Raw genomic sequence first — 10,473 nt, forward strand, 5'->3', positions numbered from 1 at the left:
GGGATATGCCATCTTCCAAGATTGCTGATGAGGTAATCTTTGCTTCACCTTTACCTCCACTTTGTTTAGTGCAGTGGAATCCTTCAATATCGGCAATTTCCTTTGTAGGATGCTGATAAAATTGTGCGTTCCATTCAAGACTTGTTCGCTTCCTGGGGGCAAATCAAAACATCTCGCCCTGCTTCAGCTAGTTGTCCTTCTGTTTCTTCAGAGGATTATATGACGTTCCTCAAGTAGTCGATATTTGAGTACGTGTCCTTCATGGACATGAACATCGGTAAGGCTAGTGCTGCCAGGCATAAAGATAAGCTTGAGCATTTGAATGCACAATTGGAGCAAGCACTAACACTTCCGTTGCTCAATCTTTCTGCTGATTTTAAAGCTATGTTGAAAGTTATCCATTTCGAGGTCCTCTCTTTGCTGGCCAAGAATGTTAAACTGAAGGCTAAAAGTACTCAATGTCTTCGCGCCGTATCTGAAAAAGAGTCTTTGCTTCTGGAGATCAACAAAGCTGAGGACGAGTTGAAAGAAATCTCTTCCGAAGTCATGATTGAAGACTCTTTGATGACTAGTTTGGCTGCTCAGATGAAGGAGCTTCAAGCCAAGATGGACAACTGCAAGGTGAGAATGGCTGCTAAAAAGCGTAATGCCTCCCAAGGAATTGAGCGAACTAAGTCTTTGGTCGAGCAGTACAAGAAGTTGGAAGTTGATGATGATGTTGTGGCTGAATTGAACATCACTTCTTCTCGGCAGAACGAGGACTAGGGAAACCTTAGGGAAAGAATTCGTTCGGTATGGGACGGATTGTAATTAAGATATATAATATCTTAACTTTTTCTTTTTGTAATTTCGCATTTGACTTTCCCTTTGTAACCTTTTACTGATATAACAGCAGCCATCATCATTAATGAAAAACTATTTTATCCTCTTGTGTATTTATTGACGTTTGTTTTTTTAATCGTCAATCGTTCAGGCATTTAACTGCTTTATGCTAAAAATTTTTGCACATTTTCTTTTGATATTTCTGCCCGATTTTGGGCCATTTAATCCCATTTACTAGACACAAATATGGCTGCTCATATTCTGTCTTTTCATCTTCATCCCTTATAAATGCACATCACATTCTGTCTTTTCATCTTCACCCCCTATAAATGCATGTATACTTCATACTCTCCATCTTTATTTCCATTTTCTTCTTCAAAAAACCAATTTGCTGCCATTGCTTGGCATTTTTGACAATCAATCAAAAGCTTTCATTTTTCATGGAAATGGATCATCTGATCCGCCCACTTAGCCATCTTTCTTGATGCCACCTTTGATATGGGAGATATAGGAAATATTCTTTGGCCGGCTGCAAAGTTCTTCCCATCGACTCCGCTCCTACAAGGAGTTCAATGATAGAAGGCAATTTTTGGGGTGCTTGCAAGCCACCTTGCCTGTCGTTGCAGTAATGCATTTAGGAAGGCGATGTGAAGGCGCTTCATCTTCATGTCTACTTGCTGAGAGTGCTTCTCGGCCTCTCTGCTTGCCTTTGCAGCAGTGCGATGAGGACGGCGATCAAGACCAGTACACCCTCATACTCGACGATCGATCGGGAGATTAGTTTGCTCTCAATCGTAGTTTATAGAGAATTTAGCATCTTGTATTTTGCAGTTTTTTAATGAACATTTGATAATAGAGGAATTTATTTGAACGTATTTCGCTCTGGCCCTTTTTATTCTATGATTGTTCAATGCGATTTGGTTACGCTTTTATTTGTTTGCTTTCCCATAAGGAAGGAACATACTTTTTCAAATATTTGCCATTAATAAACCTCATGTGTTTGGTGCCGTCTAAATCTTCCAAATGATAGACTCCATTAGGCAATACATTATTCACTTTATATGGTCCTTCCCAATTGGGTGACCATTTGCCATACTTTGGATCTTTGCTATCCAAAGGGAGTACTGTCTTCCAAACCAGTTCGCCCAGGCTGAACGACTTGGCTATAACTTTTTTATTATAAAACTTAGTCATTCTTTGTTTTTGAACTTGCAATCTATCTAGGACGTCTAACTTTAATTCGTCCAACTCTAATAAGTTTTGAACTAGTGATTCGGTATACTCATCATCACTTAACTTATGTTGCAAACACACTCTGACCGATTGCACGTTAATTTCCATAGGCAAAACGACCTCCTGTCCATAAGTAAGTTGGAAGGAGTAATTTTGGTACTTGATCGAGGCGATGTCCTATAAGCCCATAAGGCTTTGTTCAGACATTCGTGCCAATTTCTAGCATTTTCATCTATCATTTTTTTTATGATATTTTTTAGAATCTTATTAGAAGATTTTGCTTGCCCATTGGATTGAGCGTAATATGGTGTGGAGTTTACTAATTTAACTCCAAACTCGCTCAAGAATTTATTCACTTGATCCCCATTTAAAGATGTCCCGTGATCTACCATCAAAGTTTGTGGAATTCCAAATCTATAAATGATGTGATCACGGATAAATTCTATAACATTCTTCTGGGTGATCTCTTTTAAAGGTACCGTCTCTACCCACTTAATGAAATAATCAGTTGCAACTATAACAAAAGTATGATGCTTGGACGATGGGGGATAAATCTTCCCTATCAGGTCTATCGCCCAACCCTTGAACGGCCAAGGTTTAATAATAGGTGCAATATCTCGTGTTGGCGCTCTTTGTATTTTACCATGTTTTTGGCATGCTAAACAACTCTTTGCATATTGAACGCATAATTCTCCTATCTTTGGCCAAAAATATCTACTCCTAATAATTAACCATCGCATCCTTTGGCCAGCTTGATGAGCTCCACATATCCCTTCGTGCACTTCAGCCATGATCGTCCTGGCTTCTTGCAAACTTACACATTTTAGCATTATTCCATCAGAGCGTTTCTTGAACAACTCTTCATCTATAATTGCATAGTTTAGCAAGCGCAACTTCATTTTTCTACTATCTCTTTTATTAGGTTCTTTAAGGAACTCCTTAATCTCTGCCCTCCAATCCATTGCATCTCCATCTTGTATGCAATGAAGTTCAATCTTTCTCGCCCTTCTTTGGATCACGGGCAATATTGTTCCATATTCACAAGTAGACTTCCAATTTAAAACCTTCGAGTACCCTGAGACCATCTGGGCCAACTCATTTGCTACGTCATTGTATATCCTATTAACGCACTGAAGTTCTACTTGATCGAATTCTTCTAACAACTCTTGGGCAATTTCATATTGACTCATGATGGAATCACTTTGGCATTTAAAATCACCAATCAGTTGGTGAATTACCAATTGAGAATCACCTCTAATGTTTACATTTTTTACCCCCATATCTATCATTAGTTCCAGGCCCATGATTAAGGCTTCATATTCGGCCTGATTGTTGGTGCACATCCTATCCAAAGTGAATGCGAATTTGTAGCAAATCCCTAAAGGATTTATCGATGCTACTCCTACTCCTGCATCTTTAGAAATTTTTGACCCATCGAAATACAACACCCAAGGTTTTAGCTCGAACGAATTGATTTCCAAGGCATGGATGATCGGCTAAAAAGTTAGCCAAAGCCTGATTTTTGACTGCCTTTTGGGATATGTATTGTATTTTGAATTCTGATAAAGCTAACGTCCAAAGGCCTACCCTTTGGTGCAAAATAGGGCGAGAGGACATATACTTAATCAAATTTACTCTAGAAATTAAATAAACGGTTACGGGCCGTAAATAAGCCCTTAATTTGTACATGTGAAATACAATGCAAGACATAGTTTTTTGATAGCAGAGTAATTACATTCACATTTTGTTAACCGTCTACTCAAGTAGTAAATCGCCATCTCTTCACCAAATTGGTCTTCTCGTGCGACCATTCCAGCTATTGATTCTTTTTCAGCCGATACATACACTTCATTGGTCATCCTTGGATTGGTGACACCAACACTGGTAGACTTGACAAATATGTCTTCAGGCTTTCAAAAGCCTTTTGATGTTCTTCTTTCCAGACGAATTCGTCCTGATTTTTCAGCTTTAAAAGTGGCGAAAAGACTTTAGTTCACCATGCACAGTTAGAAATAAAGCGTCTTAAAAAATTTACTTGGCCAAGAAATCTTTGCAATTCTTTTTTGTTGCTAGGTGGTTTGACCTCTAGAATGGCTTTCGCTTTATTTTTATCAAATTCAATCCCTCTTTTGTGTACCAAGAAACCAAGAAAGTTTCCTGCATTGACACCAAATGCACATTTCAAGGGATTCAACTTTAGCTTATATTGTTTCATTCGCTCAAATGAACATTTTAACTGTTCGAAATGGTCCTCTTCTTTAATGGATTTGACCACTATATCATCTACATACATTTCAACAAACTTGCCTATCATATCATGAAAAATTAAATTCATTGCCCTTTGATAAGTTGCTCCTACATTTTTCAGGCCAAAAGGCATGACTACCCATTCGAAACATCCTAGAGACCCAGGGCATCTAAAGGCAGTTTTGTGTATGTCTTCCTCAGCTATATAAATTTGATTGTATCCTGAATACCCATCCATGAAAGAATACATGATGTGTCTGACGGTTGAGTCTACTAAAGAATCTACCGTGGGCATTGGATACTCATGTTTGGGCGTGGCTATGTTTAAATTTCTAAAGTCTATGCACACCCTTAGTTTACCATTCTTTTTTAATACTGGCACGATATTGGACAACCATTCGACATACCTGGCTGTTCTAATAAAGCCTGTTTTTAATAATCGCTCTATCTCTTTCTTAATCTCAGGGAGTACATTAGGAGCAAAACATCTGGGAGGTTGCCTATGAGGTTTAAAATTAGGCTTAGTTGGTAATCTATGTTCCACTAAGTCTCTATCTAAACCAGGCATTTGTTCATATTCCCGAGCAAAACAATCTTTATACTCCTTTAACAAAGCGACTAATTTATCACTAACCTCTTGATCGAGCATCTGGCTGATAAATGTTGGACGATCTTCTCCTTCATTGCCAATATTTACTTTAATAAGAGGGTCTTGTACTTGAGCGTATCTAGGCTTGATGATCCGCATTACTTCATCATCCAGCTCCTTTGTAAGCACTTCTTCCTGTAAACAATCCACCTTGTTGACTTCTCGGCCAATATTTTGTTCCAATTTGAATACTGCTAATTTGTCTTTCAGCGCGTTCAGGGCTGCCTCTTCTTTCGCCTTGTCATTGCATTCCTTATTGAAAGCCATTAATTTGGCTTTGAAGGCCTAAATATCGGCCGTTTGCTCTTGTTGCTTAGAACTCATTCAAGACTTCTTAATTATTCTTTTGCCAATTACTGGCTCTTCTAGGACCACTATATTTGGCCTCATCTGTCTGAACATTTCAGTGAGTGCGTCCACTGAAAATGGCTCTTCGCTTTGCGCGATAACTTGAGTTTCTTCCCCATCTTGTACTACCCTGACAGGTCCATAGTTTCCTTCGTACATGAACTTTTCCACTGAGTTTGCTTCTGCGACAAAAGGCCTATGATTGGCCTGTACCACCTCTGCTTCACCCTTGTTATTCCAAAAAATCAGGCATTGATGGAACGATGAGGGTATACAGCGACTTCCATGTATCCAATCTCTTCCTAGTAACACATTCTAACTAGTAGGACCATCTATTACAAAGAAGACTGTGGTCCTAGTAGTTGTACCTATAGTTATGTCCAATGGCATAACTCCCTTAGCTGCAGTTGCTCCTCCATTGAAACTTGTAAGGATGACTTCTGTTAGAATTATATCCCCTTCTGTCTTTGCAGATTTCCTCATCATCCTAGATGGAATGGTGTTTATAGCCACTCCATTATCGACAAGCACTTTTGCCACAGGATGCCGTTAACTAGAGTTTTAACGTATAACAGCCTCAAGTGTTTAGTCAATTTCATGGCTAGCCGTTTAAAAATAACCTTTTCGGCAGCCTCTATTTCTACTTCCTGCTTGTCCTCTGTTGAGTTATCCTTTTGTGATAAGTCAACATGTAGCATATCATACTGAGCCTCTGTCTCCTGAATTCCCCTTTTACTATTTTCTGATGTTTTCTCTTCAGTTATCCAACCTGTGGGAGGAGGCATTATTCTTGGAGGCGATCCATACTTTTCAGAACGAGACACTCTCTTCTTCCTTTTGGGCGTCCCGTACAGCACGTAAAAATCGAAAGGACACCCAGATGGTTCTCCCAGTAAGTTTATTTCACGAACTCCCTCTCGATGTAGTTGCTTCAACAGAGTATTGTGCGACACTCCTCTTCTTTTTCTTTCTGCTTCCAGATCGATTTCCTCTTCAATGTCTGTCATGCCATCATCTTCCTCACTATTGTAGGCCTCTCTAGAAGTCTGGCCTTCTTCAAATTCCAGCACGCATGCTTCTCCTTCGTTACCCTCTATTTCTTCTTCTTCTTTCTCTTTATTCTTGAACTCATTGGCCAGTAAATAATTATTAGCCACAACAGGAGGTAACGTATCAAACTGAATAGTAAGGAGTTGATCTGGATCTTCTTCATCCTTTCTGTCTCGCTCAAACTTTGATCTCCCAGAAGAAGTTTCTGGCAGCTCTTTCATTGATTCATCTGTACCGGTCTCTTCACTATCTTTGAGAACATTTTGATTGGATACCTTGAGTAGTTTAGGCGCTTTAGGATGTGGCACTCCCTGTTGCTGCCTCATCATTCGTCCATAGTTTCGTTGGAAATGCCTTTGTTGGGTTCTAGTCATCTCGTCGAAGGGTATTGCCCTTCCTATATTATAGTAGAACGAATGCCATACATTTGGCCGGCGAGGTTGCGGCCTGAATGTTCTCCCATTATCTACTGGCCTTAACTGCCTCTCAAAAGACGGTCCCTTGTAGAACGATGTATCTCGCTCTCTACCAGGCTAAGCGTTTGGGAGGAGAGTAGGGCGATGGGGATGCTGCCATGTCCCTGGTTTCTCCGTACTCCCACTCACTTCTCTTTTACATCTTGCACACAAGACGTCTTCATCCTTCTTTGGATCCTTCCCTTTAATACGCTCAAAGACACTGGGATGTGGTCTAGGGTCTTCTTCTCCATCATCTATAACCAATTTGAATTTTGGCAACTTGTTTTTGAAACCAGACATCACCACATTCACTCCAAGTGGCTGTGGAAAAGGATTTTCATCCACTGTCATCTTCTTCTTATCATCGAACGTAATTCGTCATGATTCAATGGCATCCTGCAACACATGGCGAAAAACCAAGCAATTGTTAGTCAAATGTGACCATGCATTATGCCACTTGCAATATTTTTTACCATGCATTGTCAGCCTTGGTTACATCGAACGAGAACGTTCTAGCTTTTATGTTTTCATCTTTCATAGTCTCATCTTTGCCCGATGGTCTAGGCTTAGCCATTATGAGACAAGTATACGTGTCTCCTTTGACTAATTCGGCCAAACATATTTTGGTCTGATCGTATGACTAGTCATTGATGGTATGACATTCAAAATTTGGGTCTCTATAATAAGTCCCCTTGCTAGAATTTTTCATCTGCTCTTCTTCTCTTATCAATCGTTCATACCTAATCACGTTTGCACTTAATTGAAAAAGATCAGGAAATTCCTTGTCTTGGAATTTCTTTTTTAAATCAAAGTTCAAATAACCTTGAGCGATTTTGACAAACTCTTTTTCGGGCAGAGGTACAAAACATTTACTTCTTACTGTCTTAAACCTTTGGAGAAAACCTTCTGCCCATTCGTTTGGCATTTGACGTAGGTTTGCCAAATCGGCCAAAGTAACTTTAGACTCAGTCTTATAAAACTGAGCGTGGAACAATTGTTCTAATTGTTGCCATATTTGAACAGAATTCACTGGCAAATTTATGAACCAGGAGAAAGCCACTTCTGTTAATGAACTAGGGAAAAACCTCATTTTGTGATAATCAGTTACGTCACCACTTTGCAGTGTGAATCTTCCTATGTGTTCTAGAGTGGACACCTCCCCTAAACCGATAAACAGTGAGAATTCTGGCACTTTATACCCTCTAGGCCATGGATATGCTTGGTCTATCCAATCAGGATATGGCTTTGTATAAGTCGGCCTAATGACAGGACGTACCCCAAAAGCCATCTGGTCCTGTACGATTTCCATAATTTGATTCCTCAACATGACATTGGAGTCATATGGAATCCCTACAGGTTGGTTGACCGGTTGATTTGCTTAAGGTCTGATATTTGGTCCTTGATTAGGAATAAAGTTACCATGATTTGGACCATTGTTACCATTAGCCTGAACATTTATTCCTTCATTAACACGTGGGGTATTCTGCTCGTTATTTAGGACATTATCTCTTACATTTAGATTACCCCTCAAGTTAGACGTACTACTACCATTATTTTGATTTAGCATTACACCATCCCCTTGGTTCGAAGTAGAGGGACCGAAATGTGGTTCTACCCCTTGACTTAGATTTAGGACTGGGGGATTATGTCCCACAACTGCCCTAGTTTGAAAGTGGTTTGCAAGAGGCATAACTGGTTGACAAATTTGGCCTACTAACTTATTCATTATTTCATTCAAAGTATTCAGTTGTTTGGCCATGTTGTCATAATGTGCATTCTCATTCTGGGTAAATCTTTCCATATTATGAATATTTCGAAGATTTACCTGTTCAACGACATCTTGTGTGAGTTCTCCAAGTAGTGCACGCATAGTTCGAGGACTCAACTCTGCCATTGATTCGTAACGACTGTTACTGCTCTGATTCTGTCCATCTGTTCGCGGAGAGCTATGCTGCTCCTCATATCGCTCGATCACAGACTGGACTACCCCCTGACTTGCTGGTTCCTTGTCAGATCTCTGAGGCATATTGTTTCACCTTTTGTATTTTCAACACCAAACACCACTGTCCCACTGGGCGTGCCAAATTGTTTCGCGCGGGTTAGTCGCTAACAATTAAAAAGGGATCAGACGATTGTGTATGGGACAAACCTCTTGAGACAAAGTCCCAAAAAGGGGCATTTTTATTGGCGATGACTTTACAATTGGAAAGTAAAAACAGAATGCCTCCAAGGGGGGCAAGCACACGAGTTACTGTAAAAGAAGTGTTTTAAATCTAAACTAAGAAATTGAAAGTTACATATTCTCTGTTTGAGAGTGTTTGATTCGGGGTCTTTTGCTCTATGTCTTTTCTTCCTTTTATACTCCCTGGGTGATTTCTTCGTGATCAACTGCTTAAGAAACCGCTTGATCGCTCTATAACTGCCCACTTTCCTTGTAGTGGCCAACTTGTCGTGGAACTGCCTTCTCTAACTGCTATCACTTCTTTTGTCGTTCAACCGTCTTCAAATGAATTCCTTGAATCATGGAACGTGATAGGACTACCCAATAACTGCTTCATTAACTGCACTTTTGGGTAACCATAACTTCTTATGTTTGCTAATATGTTGGGCGACTTGAATATTTGGACGAGAGCAGAGTCACAGCTCTGGGTGACTGCATGGCCATTCATTCGCTCAAATCTTGGGAGACTTGCAATCCTTGGGCGATGGTATTTCCGCGTTTATGGGCTTCCTTATTTGGGCCTTTATCCTGCATTGCCTGACTGGGTCGTTCTTTGGGCTATTTGATTTTGGGATCTTTAAATTGGGCTTTATTCCTTGGGCTATTCGACTTGGGCTAAACTTTTTGTGTGTCAACAGATACAAAGTTACTTTAAAGAAATTAAAAATAAGAGATATTTTTTCTTTGACAGTAATACGGAGCCGTTATTTTTATCTATCACTTATATATATATATATATATATCACACTAGATCTTTTTTCTTTGACAGTAATATGGAGCCGTTATTTTTATCTATCACTTATATATATATATATATATCACACTCTAAATCTATCCCAATTAATTTTTTTTTTTTAAAAAAAGAGAGAATATATACGTATCCAATCAAAATTATCCTTATTAAATTCATTTATATAAACCCTATATATTCACATGACTTTTATATATCTATCCCTATTACAAATTTTCAAAAATACTATACTCGTCCGCATTACATTCCAACAAGTTAAATAATATATTAAAACTTCAAGTAAAACATTAATCATTGGACTTGTTGATACTATTTCGTATTTGATGGCTACATATAGTAGCGGAGTCAAAACCCGACGAATTGGAGCAATAGACCTGTGCTGGCTCTATCGGAATTTACAGTTGCCACCGGGAGCCCGCTAGCCAAGGAGGAGGGAACTTGAATTACAAAGAAGTCTTGAGCTCAATTCAATATGAACGAGACCCCATAAAATGCAGTTGTCTAACCTTGTAGTTATGGAGTGAAGTTGTATCATGTATTTTTTTTTTTTTTGGGTTGTATTGAATTATATTTTCACGTGTATGATTTTTACATTTTAGTGCATTTACATATAAATGGATGAGTTTTTAAAATTATTTAATTAATTATTAATAAATAACCTCACTATAATAGAAGTTGATTGTCGTCAGTTAAT

The sequence above is a fragment of the Olea europaea genome, unplaced genomic scaffold (assembly GCF_002742605.1).
Source record: "Olea europaea var. sylvestris unplaced genomic scaffold, O_europaea_v1 scaffold2095, whole genome shotgun sequence".
In the NCBI taxonomy this organism is placed as follows: Eukaryota; Viridiplantae; Streptophyta; class Magnoliopsida; order Lamiales; family Oleaceae; genus Olea; species Olea europaea.